The 23243-nt window shown below is 49.4% G+C and overlaps 1 long non-coding RNA gene across 4 annotated transcripts in view; it reads left to right on the forward strand.

Moving 5' to 3' along the window:
* LOC132207766 (uncharacterized) overlaps window positions 1–23243 on the forward strand; it is a 404921-nt gene that overhangs the window by 211478 nt on the left and 170200 nt on the right. For 3 of the 4 annotated variants that reach the window (XR_009443788.1, XR_009443790.1, XR_009443791.1), the window contains 4 exons: window positions 9096–9258; window positions 14472–14531; window positions 16043–16207; window positions 20620–20732. This is a non-coding gene — a long non-coding RNA (uncharacterized LOC132207766). The remainder of the gene's footprint in view (window positions 1–9095; window positions 9259–14471; window positions 14532–16042; window positions 16208–20619; window positions 20733–23243) is intronic. The other variant, XR_009443789.1, reaches the window with a different exon arrangement.

Here is a 23243-nt window from a genome sequence, read left to right on the forward strand (position 1 = left end):
CTTGCAGTCCTGACCCGCTCACTGCGATTTGCCCCCCGCAGTCCTGACCCGCTCACTGCGATTTGACCCCCGCAGTCCTGACCCGCTCACTGCGATTTGCCCCCTGCAGTCCTGTCCCGCTGTCAGGCAGTTGCCCCTGCAGCTCTGACCCGCTCATTCGATTTGCCCCCTGCAGGTCTGTCCCGCTGACAGGGACTTGCCCCCTGCAGTCCTGACCCGCTGACTGCGACTTGCTCCCGCAGCCCTGACCCACTGACTGCGACTTGCCCCCTGCAGTCCTCTCCCGCTGACAGGGACTTGCCCCCTGTAGTCCTGACCCGCTCGCTGCGATTTGCCCCCCGCAGTCCTGACCCGCTCGCTGCGATTTGCCCCCCGCAGTCCTGACCCGCTCGCTGCGATTTGCCCCCGACATTCCTGACCCGCTGACAGGGACTTGCCCCCTGCAGTCCTGTCCCGCTGTCAGGGTGTTGCCCCTGCAGCTCTGACCCGCTCATTCGATTTGCCCCCTGCAGCCCTGCTCCGCTGACAGGAACTTGCCCCCGCCACTCTGACCCGCTCACTGCGATTTGCCCCCTGCAGTCCTGTACCGCTCACTGCGATTTGCCCCCTGCGGTCCTGTCCCGCTGACAGGGACTTGCCCCTTTAGTCCTGACCCGCGCACTGGGGCCGCCCCATGCAGTCCTGACCTGCTCACGGCGATTTGCCCCCTGCAGCCCTGACCCGCTCACTGCGATTTCCCCCTGCAGTCCTGTCCCGCTGACAGGGACGTGGCCCTGCAGCCCTGACCCGCTCACTTCGATTTGCCCCCTGCAGTCCTGACCCGCTCACTGCGATTTGCCCCCTGCAGGTCTGTCCCGCTGACAGGGAATTGCCCCCTGCAGTCCTGACCCGCTCACTGCCACTTGCCCCCCGCAGCCCTGACCCGCTCACTGCGACTGGCTCCCGCTGCCCAGACCCGCTCACTGCGACTTGCCCCCCAGACCTCACCCGTTCACTGCGACCTGCCCCCCGCAGCCCTGAGCCGCTCTGGGGCACCGGCTCCCCGCAGCCCTGACCCGCTCACTGCGACTTGCCCCCGCAGCCCTGACCCGGTGACAGACTGGCCCCCGCAGCCCTGACCACCTCACAGGGACTGGTCCCCACAGCCCTGACCCGCTCACTGCGACTTGCCCCCGCAGCCCTGACCCGGTGACAGACTGGCCCCCGCAGCCCTGACCCGCTCACTGCGACTTGCCCCCCGCAGCCATGACCCGCTCACTGCGACACTGCCCCCCGCAGCCCTGACCCGCTCACTGCGACTTGCCCCCTGCAGCCCTCTCCCGCTGACAGGGACTTGCCCCCCGCGGCCCTGACCCGCTCACTGCGACTTGCCCCCCGCAGCCCTGACCCGCTCAGGGGGACCAGCCCCCCGCAGCCCTGACCCGCTCATTGCGACACTGCCCCTCGCAGCCCTGACTCGCTCACTGCAACTTGCCACCCGCAGCCCTGACCCGTTGACAGGGGCTGGCCCCCGCAGCCCTCAGCAGCTCACAGGGACTGGCCCCCCGCAGCCCTGACCCGCTCACTGCGACTTGCCCCCCACAGCCCTGACCCGCTCACTGCGACTGGCCCACCGCAGCCCTGACCCACTCACTGCGACCTGCCCCCCGCAGTCCTGACCCGCTCACTGCGTTTGGCCTCCTGCAGTCCTGACCCGCTCACTTGCGATTTTCGCCTCTACTGTTTGTAATTTTTATTAATGACTTGGACGAGGGAATTGAAGGATGGGTCAGCAAGTTTGCAGACGACACAAAGGTCGGAGGTGTCGTTGACAGTGTAGAGGGCTGTTGTAGGCTGCAGCGGGACATTGACAGGATGCAGAGATGGGCTGAGAGGTGGCAGATGGAGTTCAACCTGGATAAATGCGAGGTGATGCATTTTGGAAGGTCGAATTTGAAAACTGAGTACAGGATTAAGGATAGGATTCTTGGCAGCATGGAGGAACAGAGGGATCTTGGTGTGCAGATACATAGATCCCTTAAAATGGCCACCCAAGTGGACAGGGTTGTTAAGAAAGCATATGGTGTTTTGGCTTTCATTAACAGGGGGATTGAGTTTAAGAGTCGTGAGATCTTGTTGCAGCTCTATAAAACTTTGGTTAGACCGCACTTGGAATACTGCGTCCAGTTCTGGGCGCCCTATTATAGGAAAGATGTGGATGCTTTGGAGAGGGTTCAGAGGAGGTTTACCAGGATGCTGCCTGGACTGGAGGGCTTATCTTATGAAGAGAGGTTGACTGAGCTCGGTCTCTTTTCATTGGAGAAAAGGAGGAGGAGAGGGGACCTAATTGAGGTATACAAGATAATGAGAGGCATAGATAGAGTCGATAGCCAGAGACTATTTCCCAGGGCAGAAATGGCTAGCACGAGGGGTCATAGTTTTAAGCTGGTTGGTGGAAAGTATAGAGGGGATGTCAGAGGCAGGTTCTTTACGCAGAGAGTTGTGAGAGCATGGAATGCGTTGCCAGCAGCAGTTGTGGAAGCAAGGTCATTGGGGTCATTTAAGAGACTGCTGGACATGCATATGGTCACAGAAATTTGAGGGTGCATCCATGAGGATCAATGGTCGGCACAACATTGTGGGCTGAAGGGCCTGTTCTGTGCTGTACTGTTCTATGTTCTATGTTCTATTTTCCCTCTGCAGTCCTGACCCGCTGACAGTGACTTGCCCCCTGCTGCCCTGACCCGCTGTTAGGGACTTGCCTCCAGCGGCCCTGTCCCGCTGACAGGGACTTGCCCCCCGCAGTCCTGACCCACTGACAGGGTCTTGCCCCACGCAGCCCTGACCCGCTGACAGGGACTTGCCCCCCGCAGCCCTGTCCCGCTGACAGGGACTTGCCCCCCGCAGCCCTGTCCCGCTGACAGGGACTTGCCCCCCGCAGCCCTGTCCCGCTGACAGGTACTTGCCCCCTGCAGTCCTGACCTGCTGACAGGTACTTACCCCCCGCAGCCATGACCCCCTCACAGGGACTTGCCCCCCGCAGTCCTGACCCGCTCACTGCGATTTGCCCCATGCAGTCCTGCACCTCTGACAGGGACTTGCCCCCGCAGCTCTGACCCGCTGACTGCGACTTGCCCCCCGCAGCCCTGACCTGGTGACAGAGACTGGCCCCCGCAGCCCTGACCAGCTCACAGGGACTGGCCCCCACAGTCCTGACCCGCTCACTGCGACTTGCCCCCCGCTGACAGGGACTTGCCCCCGCAGCCCTGACCCGCTCGCTGCGACTTGCCCCCTGCAGCCCTGACCCGCTCGCTGTGACTTGCCCCGCGCAGCCCTGACCCGCTCACTGCGACACTGCCCCCAGCAGACGTGACCCGCTCACTGCGACTTGCCCCCCGCAGCCCTGACCCGCTCAGGGGGACCAGCCCCCCGCAGCCCTGACCCAGTCATTGCGACTGGCCCCCCGCTGCCCAGACCCGCTCACTGCGACTTGCCCCCCAGACCTCACCCGCTCACTGCGACCTGCCCCCCGCAGCCCTGAGCCGCTCAGGGGGACCGGCTCCCCGCAGCCCTGAACCGTTCACGGGTACCGGCCCCCCACAGCCCTGACCCGCTCACTGCGACTTGCCCCCGCAGCCCTGACCAGCTCACAGGGACTGGTCCCCACAGTCCTGACCCGCTCACTGCGACTTGCCCCCCGCAGCCCTGACCCGCTCACTGCGATTTGCCCCCCGCAGTCCTGTCCCGCTGTCAGGCAGTTGCCCCCTGCAGTCCTGACCCGCTCACTGCGATTTGCCCCCTGCAGTCCTGTCCCGCTGACAGGGACATGCCCCCGCAGCCCTGACCCGCTCACACCGACTGGCCCCCGCAGCCCTTTCCCGCTCACAGGGACTGGCCCCCCGCAACCCTGACCCGCTAAGAGGGCCTGCCCCCGCAGCCCTGACCCGCTCACTGCGACACTGCCCCCCGCAGCCCTGTCCCGCTCATGGCGACCTGCCCCCCGCTGCCCTGACCCGCTCACTGCAACTTGACCCCCGCGGACCTGACCCGCTCACAGGCACTTGCCCCTTGCAGTCCTGACCCTCGCACTGCGACCTGCTCCCCGCAGTGTTGAACCGCTCACAGTGACCTGCCCCCCGCAGCCCTGACCCGCTCAGAGGTACTGGCCCCCGCAGCCCTGACCCACTCACAGGGACTGGCCCGTGCAGCCCTGAACAGCTCACTGCGACTTGCCCCACGCATCCCTGAGCCGCTGACTGCGACTTGCCCCCGCAGCCCTGACCCGCTCACAGGGACTTGCCCCCCGCAGTCCTGACCCGCTCACGGGGACCGGCCCACCGCAGCCCTGACCTGCTCACGGGGACCGGCCCCCAACAGCCCTGACCCGCTCACTGGGATTGTCCCACCGCAGCCTGACCCGCTCACTGCGTACTGCCCCCGCAGCCCTGACCCGCTCACTGCGTACTGCCCCCGCAGCCCTGACCCGCTGACAGGGACTTGCCCCCGCAGCCCTGACCCGCTCACTGCAATGGGTCCCCACAGCCCTGACCCGCTCACTGCAATGGGTCCCCGCAGCCCTGACCCGCTCACTGCGAGTTGCCCCCCGCAGCCCTGTCCGCTCACTGCAACTTGCTCCCCGCAGACCTGACCCGCTCAGTGCGATTTGCCCCCCGCCGTCCTCTCCTTCTGACAGTGACTGTCCCCCGCAGCCCTGACCCGCTCGCAGTGACTGTCCCCCGCAGCCCTGACCCGCTCACAGTGACTGGCCCCCGCAGCCCTGACCCGCTCACTGCGACTTGCCCCCGCAGTCCTGACCCGCTCACTGCGATTTGCCCCCTGCAGTCCTGTCCCGCTGACAGGGACATGCCCCTGCAGCCCTGACCCGCTCACACCGACTGGCCCCCGCAGCCCTTTCCCGCTCACAGGGACTGGCCCCCCGCAACCCTGACCCGCTAAGAGGGCCTGCCCCCGCAGCCCTGACCCGCTCACTGCGACACTGCCCCCCGCAGCCCTGTCCCGCTCATGGCGACCTGCCCCCCGCTGCCCTGACCCGCTCACTGCAACTTGACCCCCGCGGACCTGACCCGCTCACAGGCACTTGCCCCTTGCAGTCCTGACCCTCGCACTGCGACCTGCTCCCCGCAGTGTTGAACCGCTCACAGTGACCTGCCCCCCGCAGCCCTGACCCGCTCAGAGGTACTGGCCCCCGCAGCCCTGACCCACTCACAGGGACTGGCCCGTGCAGCCCTGAACAGCTCACTGCGACTTGCCCCACGCATCCCTGAGCCGCTGACTGCGACTTGCCCCCGCAGCCCTGACCCGCTCACAGGGATTGGCCCCACACAGCCCTGACCGGCTGACTGCGACTTGCTCCCGGCAGACCAGACCCGCTCACTGCGACTTGACGCCCGCAGACCTGACCCGCTCACTGCGACTTGCCCCCCGCAGTCCTGACGTGCTCACTGCAACTAGCCCCCCGCAGTCCTGTCCCGCTGACAGGGACTGGCCCCCGCAGCCCTGACCAGCTCACAGGGACTGGCCCCCGCAGCCCTCTCCCGCTGACAGGGACTGGCCCCCGCAGCCCTCTCCCGCTGACAGGGACTGGCCCCCGCAGCCCTCTCCCGCTGACAGGGACTGGCCCCCGCAGCCCTCTCCCGCTGACAGGGACTGGCCCCCGCAGCCCTCTCCCGCTGACAGGGACTGGCCCCCGCAGCCTTCTCCCGCTGACAGGGACTGGCCCCTGCAGCCCTCTCCCGCTGACAGGGACTGGCCCCTGCAGCCCTCTCCCGCTGACAGGGACTGGCCACCGCAGCCCTCTCCCGCTGACAGGGACTGGCCCCCGCAGCCCTGACCCGCTCACTGCGACTTGCCCCCGCAGCCCTGACCTGCTCACAGGCACTTGTTCCCTCCGTCGTAACCCGCTTACAACGACTTGTCCCCTCTGTCCTGACCCGCTCACAGCGTCTTGCCTCCCATCCCTCTTAGACAGGTCACCCCTTGCTCAGAAACGGTCCCAATTATCCCTGCCCCCTGTGCCAGCTCCTTAACCATGCATTCATCTCACCTATCTTTCTATGACTTAGCTCACTAAGATGTGGCACTCATGGCAACCCATAAATTATTACCCTCTCGGTCCTGCCTTTCAGCCTCTTTGCTAACTCCTTGCACATAGTCCGCAGGATGTCATCCCTCTTTCTGCCGATGTCATTGGTACCAACGTTCCCCGTGGCCTCTGGCTGCTCACCCTCCCCTTTAAGAATTTGTTGCAACCAATCAGAGATGTCCTTGACCTTGGCACCAGGGAAACAACACGCAGCCCTGGTGTCTCAAATGTGGCGACAGAATCTATGCCCCCAACGAATGAGTCTCCAACCACACTCGCTCACTTGGATTTGCCTTACTCTGTCCCACAGCAGGGTGGTTTGCACTGTGGACCTGGCTACTGCTGATTATATAACTGACCCAGTTTAGTTTTAGATCAGTGTTAACCTTGGTTTAGTGGATAGCCAAGCACCTCAGTAGTCTACAATACAGGAGAAATACATTCTTAAGCTGACAGATTCTGTGACAGTCAAGGACAAGCACTGAATTGTTCTGACCTCATTTCCAACACCTGGCCCGTAGCCTTGCATGGCTTGGATTGCTCTTGCACATTAAAAAAAAATAAATGTAACGATGATGTGAGGGGAAGGACATGGAATTTTTTTGATATGGTCATATTCTCTCTTGTTGGAGCTGATTGCTGCTTAGCACTTGTATGGTGCAAATGTAACTTATCCTTTATCAGGCCAAGCCTGATCGTTGTCCAAGTCTCACTGTATTTTCTCATCGTTGACTTAATGTTGGTTCGGCCCAACAGTGTTGTACGTGCCCTGCCTATTCTGAAACTCTACCACTTAATATTAAGTCTAATAAAGACAAGTATCGAATCTGCCTTCCAAACCACTTCAACGACCTGGTCCATTACATTGTGGGATCAACAGGCATACACATCAAGATCCTGAGATCCCTCTGATCATTGGTGCTTGTGAGGTCCCTATGATTCATCATGGGCTCCAAGATCTGATTGTGCTGTGTCACCTCATCCTTATCCCATTTGTCCTTACATGAAATAATGTTCACAAACGCTTCTCAAAAATTCTTCCCAATCCTACTTTTTGCAATCATGACACAGGTGAGCATAAAACTTGGAACACTACAGCAACAGGAATGTGCCCTTTGGCCCACCATGTTGGGCCAAACATGACAACAAATGAAAAAATCCCTTCTGCCTGTCCTTGATCCGTAGTCCTCCATTCCTTGCATATTCGTGCACTTCACTAAAAGACCCTTTCAAATGCTTTCATCGTATCTGCATCCACTACCACCCCGGGCAATGTATTCCACACTTTTAACATGCTCAGTGAGAATTATTTGCCGCTCACATCTCTTTTGAACTTCCCCCCACCATCTCAGCTTAAATGCATGCCCTTAAATAGTTGACACTTCAACTCCGGGGGAGAAATTTTCTGACCGTTAGCTGTATTTATGTAACTCCTAATTTTATAGACTTCTATCAAGCCTGCCCTCAGCTTCTACTGCTCCAGAGAAAACGAAGAGTTTTTCTAGCTCCTCCCTCTCGTTCATGCCCTCTATTCCAGTCAGCATGCTGATAAATCTCTTCTGCACCCTGCCCAAAGCCTGCACGTCCTTAGTGTAATGTGGCGGCCAGAATTGAATGCAATACTCTGTGTGGTCTCACCAAAGTCTTGTAAAGCTGCAGTGTGACATCCTGACTCTTGCACTGAGTACCCCTATGAATAAAGGCAAGCATGCGATATGCCTTCTTGACCACCCTATCTACTTGTGTGGCTACTGTCAGGGAGTTATGGTCTAGGACCCCAAGATCCCTCTGGACATCACTGCTGTTTGGGGTCCTGCCATTAACTGTGTATCCCTTTCCTTAACACTTGGTCTCCTAAAATGCAACACCTCATGCCTGCCCAGATTAAATTCCATCGGCCATTTCTCCGCTCATGTTTGCAATTGGTCTGTACCTTGCTGTGTCCTTTGACAACCTTCCATGCTGTCCACAAGTCCACTGGTCCTTATATCATCTGCAAACTTAGTAATCCCCCATCTACATTTGCAACCAAGTCATTTACATATATCACAAACAGCAGAAGTCACATCGATGCGGAACACCACTCGTCACTGAGCTGCAGCCAGAAAAACAGCTTTCCACCACTGAGACGGCAAGAACTGTAGATGCTGGAATCAGAGTTAACCAAGTGTGGAGCTGGAGGAACGCAGCACGTCAGGCAGCATCAGAGGAACAGGAAAGCTGACATTGTTGATGCTGCCTGGCCGGCTGTGTTCCTCCAGCCCTATGCTGTGTTATCTTTGTTAGCCTTCCACCGCTACCGTCTGCCTTATATGGGCAGGCCAAGTCACCACGGATCTCATGGATCTTAATCTTCTGGATGAGCATACCATGAGGGACCTTGTTGAAAACCTTCGTAAAATCCATGTATAAGTTATCAACTGTTCTACCCTAATTGATCACCCTTGTCACCTCCTTGAAAACTTCAACTGACTTGGTAAGACATAACCTGCCCCACATAATGCCATGCTGGCTGTCCCTTATTAGCCCATACCTTTGAGACATGAGACACTCACCAGTCTGTAGTTTCCTGGAAAGTCCCTGTTTTCCTGCTTGAACAGAGGAACAACTTTATCCACTCTCCAGTCTCCGCAACCCCTCTAGTGCCTGGCAAGGATATCAGATCCTGTTGAAAGTGGGGTGTTGATGCATTTGTGTCATGATTGTGTTTTGTTTGAGCCCTAACATTCAAAGCAGTGTAAGAATGTCTTTGTGCAGCAGGCGAGGTGTGATGAGACTGAGCCTTCATACAATTGCAAGATGTTGAAAATTTGCCATTATTTCTGAAAACAGTGATAAATTTCCATGATCAACATTTCTGTTACACTGCAATGATTATCCCGTGGCATGTAAAATCAGAAAGATACGATAAAATGAGACTGGGTCATATGCAGGGAGAATGTTTGCCTTTCATGTCTATAGAAGTAGTGAAATATTTCCATGAATCTAAGAGTCACTTTTCCGTTCATTGAAGGACACAATCATCGCCTTGGAAGCTTCATCACGATACTACTTTGCATTTCTGAAGAGGGAAGAAGAAATCAATATGCAAATTCAATTCCATGGTTTTGGAAGTCCCATGTGAGAACACGATTCATTTGCGCCGGCATAATGCTCTGACCGAGAAAGAATTGAAGGTGAGTTTGTAGTTTCGAAGATCGCAGCAATTTATGCATCAACTTCTTCATCGATAATGTTCCATTGCTTTCAAACTGCATTTTCCTCTCTGCAAGATAATAACTGTTAGAACAAGCAACAGGATGGGTAGGTGGTCTATGGGGAATGCAATGTTACAAAACCCGATCCATTCAACAACATATTTCAGATAAGTCAATAAATTAAATATTCCAGCACAGGATAAAACAAGGAAGATGAGAATGAGGAGGCAATAGCTCTGATGACAAAAGAACAGAAATTTACCTTTATCCATTCGAGCAAAAAAGCAGGCACACAAATAAATAATCATCTAAGAATGCACGTGTGCAACGGAGGCTACAGGGGGACTAAAAATGCCGAATTGTTGTCATGCGTATTGCTGAAAGGATGATTGAAACAGATTCAGTGGTAAATTTGAAGAAATACAGATGATGCATCTCAGGATGTTGGAGGAAGAACATTTATGGACTGAGGCAAATTGTATTGCCCTTTTCAGGAGTTAATCGGTTCATAATGAATTGAAAGACTTCCTTCTGTGCTGAAAGCTTTAGTTTAGTTGCAGCTGGATGACAATTTCTGTTCCTGGTAGTATTTAGCAAACTGTTAAAAGTGAATGTCACTGCACAGAATTCCAAACATGACTCCAGTCAGTGGAGAAAATATCCAAGGGGTGTGGTGAGTTGTATCCTCTCATGTTGAACAGTGCAGCTACAGATACAATGGAGGCACTGATGATACTGTTCCAAGAATCCTTAGATTGTGGAAAATTCTCAGAGGATTGAAAGATTGTGAACATAACACCATGATTACAAAGATACTTGGACAAAATAGTAAGCAAGTATTGCCAATTTAGGTCAACCTGTGTAGATGTTCATGCCTGCAATGAAAGATGAAATAACAGGGTACTGAGTGTACTATAACATCCTACAGAGGTAACATCCTTTTATAAAGGGGAAATAATACTTGACAAACTTGCTACAGTGCTTTGAGAAGGAAACAAACATTACTGATGAAGGACTTCCAGTTGATGTAGTACATTGAGATGTCAAAAAAGCATTTGATAAGGTACAGCTCATAAGGTGTCTCTCTGATTAAGGGTCTAGGCCCGAAACGTCAGCTTTTGTGCTCCTGAGATGCTGCTTGGCCTGCTGTGTTCGTCCAGCCTCACATTTTATTATCTTGGAATCTCCAGCATCTGCAGTTCCCATTATCTCAAAAGAAAAGAGCCCATGTGTTCAAGGGTAGTATGTTCGGATGGACAGAGGACTGCATCGTAAATAGAAGTAGAGACGTAGCAGCAGGATGGTAACTTACAAGTCATGTACGGCCACAGAGCGAATGCTGCGGAGGCCAAACACCTCATGTTGACTGGGTTGATTTGAGAAATGGCAGGGGGGATTGCTATGCTTATGAAAGTTCGGCAGGCAGGGACTACGTTCATTGGCGTTTATGAGATTGAAAACAATCTTATTTTTTCAACATCTAAGATTCTTAAGAGGCTTGATAGTGTATATCCGTCGAGATTACTCCCATTTGTGAAAGATTTTACGACCAGAGGCCACATTTTCAAATTGGTTTCCCATTAATTCAGGGAAGAATTACTTCTTTCAGGTTGTAGCAATTTATTGAACACTTTAGCCAAGAAGGTTTTAGAGGTAATGCCATTAATCATATGCTAGGCTGTAACGGCCAGGTTAATTTTTAAATCAAGAAACAATGATAATGAGAAAAGGGTCTAGGCCTGAAGCGTCAGCTTTTGTGCTCCTGAGATGCTGCTTGGCCTGCTGTGTTCATCCAGCTTCACACTTTGTTATCTTGGATTCTCCAGCATCTGCAGTTCCCCTTATCAGTGATAATGAGGTAAGGGTAGTCTTTACAGTGGAAGATACTTCAAGGATCCCCTTATTACTAAAGAATACAGGGAGGAATTAAACACATCACTACCACACCATCACTACCATGAGAGAAGTAGCAGTCGACAATCTAATGGAGTAAAAGCAGATTAGACTCATTGCCGTGATGGTTTACTTTCTAAGATTCGAAACAATGAGCTTCAGAGTCGGTGTATGCATTGACTGTAATTTCCCAAAAAGGTTCAGATTCTCGAGAAGCATCTGAGGGCTGGAAAAATGCCGATGTGACGTCCCTATTTAAAAAGGAGAGAGGCAAAAAGAAGATAACTACAACCGAACCAGTCTGACATCTATTGTTGGAAATATGTGGCAATCAACTATGAAGAAAATAATAGCAGGACATTTGGAAAATCATAATCTAATCAAACAGAATCAGCATAGCCTGATGAAAGAGAAATTATGTCTGGCTAATTTGTTTGGGTTTTTGGAGGAAGTTTTGGGAGGAGAATTAATACAGGAAAACCAGTAAATGTGTTGTGTTTGGACTTGGAGAAAGCATTGAGAAGGTACTCAAAAGTAATAAGCTGAGAGCTGCGGTTTTGAAGGTAGTATATTGCTCTGGATCAGTATGCTTTGCACGTTCTGGAAGAAGAGATGACATCTCGAGTGAAATGCACCAAGTGAATATATATTTTGGGGAACTTGGTGGCAATGCGCTAAGTCAGTGCAGAGGGTAAGAGGTGCCATTTGCTTGCTTTTTTTGCCTGATAGTTCATAAGCATTTTTTTTTGAGACAGGGTGAATCAAAGCCAGAATCAGGGACCGAGAGGGTGAACCAGGTTCATTGGTTGGTGATCGCTACTGGTTTAAGAATCTATTATCGGTAGCTTTCGGATTGAAAGTAAATCGGAGAAATTTTTACAGGCTACAAACTAAAAGACCAGAATGTTTTCAAATCAAATTAGGATCGAAGTAATTGAAATGGAGATGCCAGGCCAGATGATGATTTGTACCTACATGACGGGCGAGTGGTCAGGCCCCAGACTCCAGTTTACGGTTGATGAACTGGAATCTCAGTTTTTACCAATCAACAAATCACATGGGGCAGAGTTACCAGGGAATGCTGTGCTTCAGGAGGCAGTCACACACCTTAGATTAACTAGCTGAAACTTGGTCAGTGGCCAATGACAAAGAACAGGGCAGGTGGAAGGATCCAGGATGTAGTGCAGAAGGAACCTTGGCCTTTGATCTGATCTAACAGGTTTGAGATTCTTTCTTCCTGTGTGGATGAGAGTGCAGGGTATAGGGAAGATGAGTAAACTGACTGTAGCACTGTGGTACAGGGGGGACATTCAAGAGGAGATAAAAAGTGAAATGTGGTTATACTCAGAGGTAGTATAGTTAGGGGAATGAACACTGTTCGTTGTGACCAGGATCGAGAGTCTCGAAAGTAGTGTTGCCTGCCTGGTTCCCAGGTTCAGGATATTCCATCTCGGCTACAAAGGAACTTGAAGTGGGAGGAGTAGAAATCCAGCTATCGTGGTCCACACAGGTACCATTGATATGGAAGAAAGAGGAAAGAGGTTCTGCTGAGGGATTATGAGCACTGAGGTGAGAAAGCAGAACCAGAATGGTAATAATCTCTGGATTATTATCTGAGCAATTTGGCACGGTGTGAACATAATTACAGATGTACATTGTTCAAATGGTGGCTTGGCAGAAATGTGTTTGAATTCATGGGACATTGGCATCGGTATGGGGAAGGAGGGAGTCGTTCTGTTGTTATAGGCTCGACGAGAATCATATTGGGACAAGTATCCTCGCAAAATACAGAGCTAGGTCTGGGGCTAGGGCGTTAAAATAAAAAGTGTGGAGTGGGTGAGCTCAGTTGCATGGAAAATTGTGGAAAAAGTTAGAAGCTGGTAAGTGCTCAGCAAAGTTTCCAGAGCAAGTAAGAGGACAAAAAGTATGGAAATGGTCAGGAGTCTCACTTCAGCTACAGCAGATAAGAAGGGTGGCTGTAAATGCCAGACTGAAGATGTTGTATTGAATTACAGGGAGTGTATGAAACAAAGTGAATGAGTTTGTGGTGCAGATTGAAATTGACAGATACATCACTCTGGGTATCACAGAGAGGTGGTTGTTAGGGGACAAGTGTTGGGAACGAAATATCCAATGATTCATGTCCGATAGAAAGAACAGGCAAATGGACAGAGATAACAAAGTGTGGAGCTGGATGAGCACAGCAGGCCAAGCAGCATCTCAGGAGAGTAAAAGCTGACGTTTTATGCCGAGACCCTTCTACTTCTGTGTGTTCATCCTGCTGTGTTCATCCAGATCCACACTTTGTTATCTTGGATTCAGAAGCATCTGCAGTTCCCATTATCTCCAATACAAATGGACAGAGATGCCAGGGTTGGCTTGTCAGTAAGAAATGAGGTCGCGCTGAAGGAACCACAGCTCTTGTGCTTGTTTATTAATGACTCGGAGGAAAGAGGTGCATGTGCTGTGGCTAAATTTGTAGATGACTGAAAAAATATTTAGAAAGACAAGGCATGGCCCAGAAACAGAGATTTACCGGGATGTTACTTGGATCGGAATGTATTAGCTACAAGGAGGGTTTGGTGGAAATGCTGTGTCATGATAAATGTAATGAGATCAACCATGATCTCACCGAATGATGGAGGAATATTCAATGGGCCAAATGTCTTTTTTTGTGAGTCTTCTTGTTTGACAATGCATTCATGAAGGTGTTTTTTTTTCTCTCTTGGATAAGATGTGAAAATGAAATGTATACGAGATAATGGGAACTGCAGATGCTGGAGAATCCAAGACAACAAAATGTGAGGCTGGATGAACACAGCAGGCCAAGCAGCATCTCAGGAGGACAAAAGTGCTCCTGAGATGCTGCTTGGCCTGCTGTGTTCATCCAGCCTCACATTTTGTTGTCATGAAATGTATACACTTCCTTTTCATCTGGGAATAAATAATTGTTCTGAACAATTTCCATTGACTAATAGCAATCTGACAAGCTTCGCAATGTAAAGAGATTTTTAGCTTCTTTTTCCTTGTAAAGGTGTTCTTTGGAATTAATTTGGCATATATTATTTGCATCTCAGGAAGTATGTTCATCACTGCATCTCAAAAAGTGCTCTGTTGTCTGACAGCAGCTTTTTAAAGATCACTTCAATGGTTGTGATTTTGAGTTGCCACAACACACATTAAATTACACTGTTGGCCAATCTGTCCATGATTATTTCATTATCTTATGCTTCAAACAGACAAGGAAATCTTGGTGATGCAATGAAGTGTTTGACTCTCAAATATAATTGCTGTTATAGTTTCCACTTGGAAGAAAGATTCACATCAAATTGACTGGTCAAGGAAATGGGACACTGACTGTGAGTACTTTGAATGTTCGAGTTGTTCCTAAAATGAAAGTTATGACCCTGATGATTTCTCTTTCATGCAGATATGAAGAGACTCTTTCAAAATATCCTCTGGGTTAGTGGTTCAGGCATAAAAGTGCAATATGTATATTTATGTATATACATGTACATGCGTCATCTGAAAAGATAATGAGTATAAATCACTTGTGACAAGGTGAGAATGAGTTATCCCGATAGTAAGAACTGCCAATGTTGGTGTCTGAGATAACACATTGTGGAGCTGGAGGAACACAGCAGGGCAGGCAGCATCAGAGGCTCAAGAAAGTTGAGGTTTTGGGTCAGGACCCTTCCTGAGAAATGGAGGGTGGAAGGGAGCTCAGAAACAAATAGTGTAGAGGGGAAGGAGGTGCTGGGGAAGGTAGGTGGGATGGTAATAAGTGAGTACTATCCAGATTGGAACATATTTTCCCCAGGGGCTATTGAGTACGAATTCCAAATCACTCTCAAAATCTTAGTGACTGTTAACATTGATGTTTTTTGTCTGTGTGTTTCAGTAATTGCATGACAGTTGAATGGTTCGTTGAGAGTGAGGAACCTATGGACTCTCACACACCAAGATGGAATTTAGTTCGAAGAGTGACTTCAAAATAGTTGCTTGCTTTTAAAATCTTGACCGTTTTTGCTGTCCAGTTGAATGAATTTAGCTTCATACTGCTTCAATAGGAATTAGTGTTTAATAGGAACATATTTGTGAAACTTACAGTTCCGTAAGTTTTAGCATAAACTGGTGCAGCCTTTCGGTGCTTGCAAAAAGGCTCACCTCTCCGTTAATACTGAAGGAAAATTGGAGTTTAAAAGTAAGTTCACCCGCTGTCAGGGAATGAAATGTTAATGTTGACTCGAACATAATTTTAAAAAAAGTCATATATTTGTGTAACACTGAACTCAAATTAAAATTTGGATATGCTGGTTTTACAGATGGTTGGATATTGAATTCATTTTAAATGAGGGTGAAGATCACTTTAAATCCAGCATATTTGTGAAGAAAAGAAATAGCATGTCAAATAAAATTAACTGCATGACTCGTCATAGCCCTATATATAGAATTTCTTTCTGAACTATGAGACAGTTGTGACCCCATACTACCTCAGTGCTCATGGCAAGAGCAAGACTTCTGTTTGACGTGCTGTGCACTGCATGGAATGGCGGCAACATCAGATTCATTGATGCTTGAGAATCAAAAGAATATGACAATAAGATTTAAAATCAAAATCTCATTGAACACTTCAAGGAATGTATTACAGGAAGAGGGGGAAAGCATGTATGACTAATAGAAGGTGGTGGCGCAGATCACATAGACCTGTGTGCTAAAACTTATCACAAATTTCACATTGAATGGAACAGTTTAAACAGGCTGGAGGAAGCAGACATGCCAGCCCAAACTTTTTGAATTTGAGCATTCTGTTCGTAAACATCAGCAAAATTGTGGGAAACATGTTTATTCTTTCTCTTTTATTGCACAGAACCTTACGATGAGACTGTTTTGATGAGGAATTTAAAGATTATGTGTCCCATCCATTTGACGCACAGTTTGGTACCATAGGTTGGTACGATCTTCGTTCATGAAGGAAAAGGGATGTTCCAGATACAGAAAATCGTCAAACCATTTATGACAAAGTCCGTTTCTGGTTAGTATTAATTAATGCAGTTAACATTTTTAGCTCGACATGATTGCACAATGGAGTCAATAAGAAAATTTCATCTGATATTCCACATAAATTTTAAGTGGATATTAAAGCAGCTCATTTCTTTTTCACGCTGTATGCTGCTTTTAAGAATGGTTGTCTTATTGTCGAAATGTTTAGCTTTGACTCCATGGCTTCTTCCATTAGCTCACATTGAAACAGATGTTTCTTCAGCCAAAAATGCACGTTTACCCGGTGTAGCTTGACTAACCTTCCCCTGTGGTCGTTCCCCTGAAATCCCCTGCAGTAGCTCCCCTGAAAAACAACTATACCATTTTGGACACTGTTCCGGGGGACGACTTAGCAGGGGTATGCAGTAGGGTGCAGGTCTCTGGCACAGAGTCTGTCCCTCTTGCACAGAAGGGAAGCGGGGATAGGAAGAGAGTGATAGTCATTGGGGACTCAGTAGTTCGAGGGACTGATAGAACATTTGCCGGGAACGAAAGAGACTCACGATTGGTGTGTTGCCTACCAGGTGCCATGGTCTGTGATGTCTCGGATCGTCTCTTTCGGGTTCTGAGGGGAGAGGGTGACCAGCCCCAAGTCGTGATCCACATAGGCACCAACGGCATGTGTCGAAAGAGGGATAGGGATGTCAGGCAGGATTTGAGGGAGCTGGGGTGGAAGCCGAGAGCGAGAACAAGCAGAGTGGTCATCTCTGGTTTGTCACCCGTACCACGTGATAGCGAGGCAAAGAACAGGGAGAGATTTCAGCTGAAGACGTGGCTGCAGGGATGGTGCAGGTGGGAGGGCTTCAGGTACATGGACAATTGGGGCTCGTTCTGGGGAAGGTGGGACCTGTACAAACAGGACGGTCTCCACTTGAATGAGAGGGGCACGAATATCCTGGGTGGGAAATTGGCTAGTGCCATTCGGGTGGATTTAAACGAGCTCAGAAGGGGGATGGGAAACTGAGGTGCAGTCCTAGTACACAGGAGGATGAGCGTAGGGAGGACATGGTCAGGACCTCACTGTCACAGAAGTGTGCTGGCAGACAGCAAGCTGGATTGAAGTGTGACGACTTTAATGCCGGGAGTGTCCGGAATAATGTAGGTGAGCTTGCAGCTTGGATAGGTACCTGGGACTTCGATGTTGTGGCCATTCCGGAGACATGGATAGAGCAGGGTCAGGAATGGATGTTGCAGGTTCTCGGGTTTAGATCTTTCATTAAGGTCTGGGAAGGTGGTAAAAGAGGGGGAGGTGTGGCTTTGTTGGTCAAGGACAGTATAACGGCGGCTGAAAGAACCTTTGAGGACTCGTCTACTGCGGGTGTATGGGCTGAGGTTGCCAAGGAAGGTTTGTCGACTGAGTCAGTGTGGGTGGAAGTTCGGAACAGCAAGGCAGCAGTCACTTCACTGGGGGTTTTCTACAGACCCCAAATAGCAGTTGGGAGATCGAAGAACTCATTGGCCGGCAGATAGTTGAAAAGTGCAAACGTAGCAGGGTTGTTGTTGTGGGTGACTTCAACTTTCCCAATATAGATCGAAACCTCCTTAGTGCAGATGGTTTGGATGGAGCCGTTTTTGTCAGGTGTGTTCAGGAGGGTTTCCTGACTCAGTATGTGGACAGGCCGACAAGGCAGGAGGCCATTTTGGATTTGGTGCTCGGCGATGAGCCAGGACAGGTGTCAGATCTCGTGGTGGGAGAACACTTTGGCGACAGTGACCGCAAGAGCCTCCCATTTACCATAGCCATGGAAAGGGAAAGGAGCAGTTACCAGGGGAAGATATTTCACTGGGGTCAAGGAAACTATGATGCTATCAGACAGGAGTTGGGAAGTACAGATTGGGAGCAATTGTTCCACAGAAAGGGCGCGGCAGTCATGTGGAGGCTGTTCAAGGAGCAGTTGTTGCGAGTGATGTATAAATTTGTTCCTCTGAGACCGGTAAGAAGGGGTAAGATTAAGGAGCCTTGGATGACGGGTACAGAGGTGCTTCTTGTCAAAAAGAAAAGGCAGCGTACGTAAGGTGGAGGAAGTGAGGGTCTAGCACAGCTTTAGAGTATTACAGGCCTGCTTGGAAGGAGCTCAAAAGATATTGCCTGTACAATTGTTACCTGTTACAACCTTTGCGTCCACGCTTGCTCATTCAATGGTGTCAAGATGCCAGCAGTGCATGTACCTTCTCCATCCCCTAATGCCGTCAGCTCACACAAGACATAGTCCTTACTTAAAATCTTCTGATCAACCAAAGTTCATTGCAATGGACATTTTAGTTATCTGTCATGAAACGAAAACTGATTCTGACTGGCATGACCTGCAGTGCAAATGAATATAATCTGTGAAACGAGATTCCTTATGGGCTTGCATCCACTACAGATAATTGCTTTTCAAAGACGTTGCATACATACATTTATTTCTCCTATCACCTTAGATTACTTTTTTGTTTATGCATGTTGTGTGGGTTTCCAGTCAGGCCCATAAACACAGGTTGATGCAGTCACTGTTACAACACGGTATTGAAGGAGAATTTGTGATCTTTGGAGTTTCATTCCAGTGTATGAAGGAGTGCATCATCAAGCCACTTCAGAGCACTACTGGCGACAAATTGTTGCAAGTTTTCAAGTGTTACCGATGGTCACATAAAATATGGCCTTTTTGTTGTTGCGCTATTCATCTTAACTGCACCATATCTAGTATTTAGGCTTGGAAACTATTTCAAGTTTTTTGATTTACTTATTCAAAATCATTTATGATTGTTGTCATGATATCTACACTATGTTATTTTGATTGGACATAGAGGATTGGATCTGTCTTAATGGAAATAATGTATGCGCTTATAAAACCCCTTCTGGGCAAGGTAGTTGCTCAGTGGTTAGAGCTGCTCATGCACTGGGGAGCCAATTGAGATTCCAGTCTTGGGTAACTATCTGTGTGGAATTGACATGTCCTCCCCGCGTCTGCGAGGGGCTTCTGCCAGGTGCTGCAGTTTCCTCCCATTGTTCAAAGATGTGCAGGTCCTTGTATGTGATTTGTGAATCATTTCTTAAATGTTTCAATCCTGCCAGCATCCAGTGCCTTGGACAAAATAACTGGAGATGAATAAAAGATACTGTGCCTTTTGACACCTTTCCTGCTGGATTTTCATCAATCCTGCTTTATATCGGTGACAACTTCCATGACCTTTTTTGATGCTATATCTGAATTGACAGTCTAGTTCCAAATATTTGTTGTGCAGTATTTCAAGGTCTCTGTTATAGCATACCCATGAATGTCCACTTCAAAAGATACTTCCATATCATAGAATCCCTACGGTGTGGAAACAAGCCCCTTTTGACCCAAAACGTCCACGGCCACCCTCCAAAGAGCATCTCACCCTGACTCATCCCCCGACCCTTTCCTCAGTAACCCTACATTTCCCATGACTAACACACCTAATCTACACATCCCTAAACACAATTGGCAAGTTTGGCATGGCCCATACACCGAGCCTGCACATCTTTGGACTGTGGGAGGAAACCAGTGCACCCAGCAGGAACCCATGCAGGCATGGGCAGAATGTACAAACTCCGCACAGAAAATCGTCCAACGGTGGGATCGAACCTGGGTCCCTGGCGCTGTGAGTCAGCAGTGCTAACCACTGAGCCACCGTGCTGCCCTTGGAGTTAGACAGAGCTTGCTTGTTCCTGGGTGGCCTCAAACTGCCAACCTCCACTTGGTGGCAAAAGTGCTGACCAACTGCACTCATCTTCACTGGTTTTTGCTTTGTATCATTGAATTCAACCCTTCAAACTCTATGATAAATATTTAAATTTCCATTGATATGTGAGCGTTGTTTTTAGTACACAGTATTGGTTTATTATGTTTCATTGGTACATAATGAATATTTTATGTATATGCAAATGGGCAAGTTGGTAATGATGCAATCCGCAGACCTGGAGGATAATAACACTGTCCTTCAATCGCCCACGATGCCCTCTGCAAATTGGTAGAAAACAAAAATTTCTATAAAATTCATCTCTCCTCCCGTCAGTCGATCAAAATTAATTCAGGATTTTGTACAGGCCAATAACCGTAAGATTACACGAGCCTAAACAAAACTACTGGCTCATATTAGTTCAGTAAAGTGAAAGGGCAACAATAGAGGTAGTAGGAACTGCAGATGCTGGAGAATCTGAGATAAGAAGGTGTAAAGCTGGATGAACACAGCAGGCCAAGCAGTATCATCCGGCTCTGCACCTTGTTATCTCAGATTCTCCAGCGCCAATTTTCTGAAGCAGGGTCTCGTCCCGAAACATCAGCTTTCTTGCTTCTCTGATGCTGCTTGACCTGCTGTGTTCATCCAGCTCTCCACCTTGGGCAACAATAGAGTATGTTTTAAGTCACTAGATATGTTCCGTGGGTTTGTCTTCCTTAGGGTGGAGTTAGTGGAACCGACAAAGATGTCTCCCTCACAGCGTTTGTGACAAAAGAATTGCATCGTTCCTTGGCGGCCTTTCAACAGAAGAACATTCAGAGATTTCACGAGCGGTAAGAATGTAACTTCTTTTACTTCTCTTTATCTCACTTTTTCCAACAATTGGAAAATAGATTTTAGAAATAACATCGAGCTGATGAAGCGTGAAAAGAAGAATAATTCCAAGCAGTGGTGCGAGTTGGTCAGTGAGGTGGGAGGAGTGGATAGGTGGGAGAGAAGGCGGACAGGTCATGGAGGCGGGGCTGAGGGGAGGAACTAGTCTTGGGATGAGGCTGGCGGGTGGGGAGATTTTGAGGGTGGCCAAGTCCACATTGAGGCTATTGAGTTGGAAGCTCCCGAGGCGGAATATGAGGTGCTGCTCCTCCAGTTTCTGGGTGGTTTGGTTGTGGCACTGGAAGACGCCCAGGATGGACATGTCATTCAGGGAGTGGGAGGGGGAGTTGAAGTGATGCAATGATTTGGACATGAAAATAGAAGGTGTGGTTAGTAAGTATCCCAATGATTGAAGGTATAGTAGCCAGCCAAGAAGGTCACCTCAGAATACAATGGGACATTGACAAGTGCCAATGAACTGAGGAATGGCAGATGGTGTTGAGGTTAGACAAATGTGAGGTGCTACATCTTGGAAAGGCAAATCAGGGCAGCACGTTTACACTGAAGGTTGTGGGGAGAGTTGCTGAATAAAGAGATGCTGGAGTGCAGTTTCGTAGTTCCATCAAAGTACAGCCACCGGTAGAAAGGATATGAAGGAGACATTTGGTGTGCTCGCCTTTATCGGTCAGTGCATTGAGTATAGGAGTTGGGAGATCACTTAGCAGCCATGTAGGACGTTGGTTCGGCTGCTTTTGGAATACTGCAATCGATTTTGGTCTCCTTGCGAGAGGAAGGATGTAGGCGCAACATTGAGGGCCGAAGGGCCTCTTCTGCGCTGTATTGTTGTATGTTGTAAACTTGAAAGGGTTCAGAGAAGATCTACAAGGATGTTGCCAGCATCGGAGGTTGGAGGTATACCGTGGGCTTGAACAGGCAGCTATTTCTTGGAACTTTGGAGTTCAGGGCTGACCATATAGAAGTTTATGCAATTACGAGGGACGTGGATAGAGCGAACAGCCAAGATCTTTTCCCCGGGTTGCTGGAATCCAAACTTCGAGGGAATAGGTTAAAAATGAGACAGGGAGGATTTAAAATGGACCGGATTTTTTTCATAGTGGTGCATGTATGGAGTGAGCTGCCAGAGGAAGTGGTGGAGGCTTGTGCGTTTAAAAGGCATGTGGATGGGTATATGAATAGGATGAGTTGAGAGGAATATGGGCCAAATGCTGGCAAATGGGACTAAATTAATTTAGGATATCTGGTCAACATAGACAAATTGGGCCAAAGGATCTGTTTCCCGACTGTACATCTCTCTGATTCTAAGTGTCTTTTTTCTTAACCACGTGGCCCATAATTAGAAAAACTTGAATCAGGATTTGGGAATGTGACAATTCTAATTGGACCTGTTTGATGAAATTAACTCTGTAGGTAATGGTGGTTGAATTATGATTTGTCAAATTTGAGTTTATTGCAGCATCTTATAGAATAGAGGAAACACATGTAATCAAAATTGAAAATCAAAACTTGGTAAAATTTTGCATTGGAAATACATGACAAGCCATTGGAGGAGATTCATGACCATTGCATTCAAGTGAGAACAACAAATGCGATTCAGTGACTCAGTGAAATTGGATGCAGTGACTCAGTGAAATTGGATGCAGTGACTGAGGGTAATGGGATGCAGTGATTGACGGTAATGGGATGCAGTGACTGAGTGAAATAGGATGCACTGACTGAGGGTAATGGGAGGCAGTGACTGAGTGTAATGGGAGGCAGTGACTGAGTGTAATGGGAGGCGGTGACTGAGTGTAATGGGAGGCGGTGACTGATGGTAATGGGATGCAGTGACTGATGGTAATGGGATGCAGTGACTGTGGGTAATGGGATGCAGTGACTGTGGGTAATGGGATGCAGTGACTGAGTGAAATGGGATGCAGTGACTGAGTGAAATGGCTGCAGTGCCTGAGTGAAATGGGCTTCAGTGCCCTAGTGAAATGGGCCGCAGTGCCTGAGTGAAATGGGATGCCGTGCCTGAGGGTAATGGGATGCAGTGCCTGAGTGAAATGTGATGCCGTGACTGTGGGGAATAGGGGTGTGGTGACTGATGGAAATTGATTCACCATCTCATTTGAATAGGATTCACTGTCTCCGTTAAATGTGATGCTGTGACTGAGGGAAATGTGATGCTGTGACTGAGGGAAATGTGATTCTGTGACTGAGGGAAATGTGGTTCTGTGACTGAGTGAAATGTGATGCAGTGTCTGAGGGAAAGGAGATGCAGTGACTGAGAGAAATGGGAGGTGGTGACTGAGTGAAGTGGGAGGCACTGACTGAGTGAAGTGGGAGGCAGTGACTGAGTGAAGTGGGAGGCAGGCACTGAGTGAAGTGGGAGGCAGTGACTGAGTGAAATGGGAGGTAGTGACTGACTGAAATGGGAGGGAGTGACTGAGTGAAATGGGATGCAGTGACTG

The sequence above is a fragment of the Stegostoma tigrinum genome, unplaced genomic scaffold, assembly GCF_030684315.1.
Source record: "Stegostoma tigrinum isolate sSteTig4 unplaced genomic scaffold, sSteTig4.hap1 scaffold_151, whole genome shotgun sequence".
In the NCBI taxonomy this organism is placed as follows: Eukaryota; Metazoa; Chordata; class Chondrichthyes; order Orectolobiformes; family Stegostomatidae; genus Stegostoma; species Stegostoma tigrinum.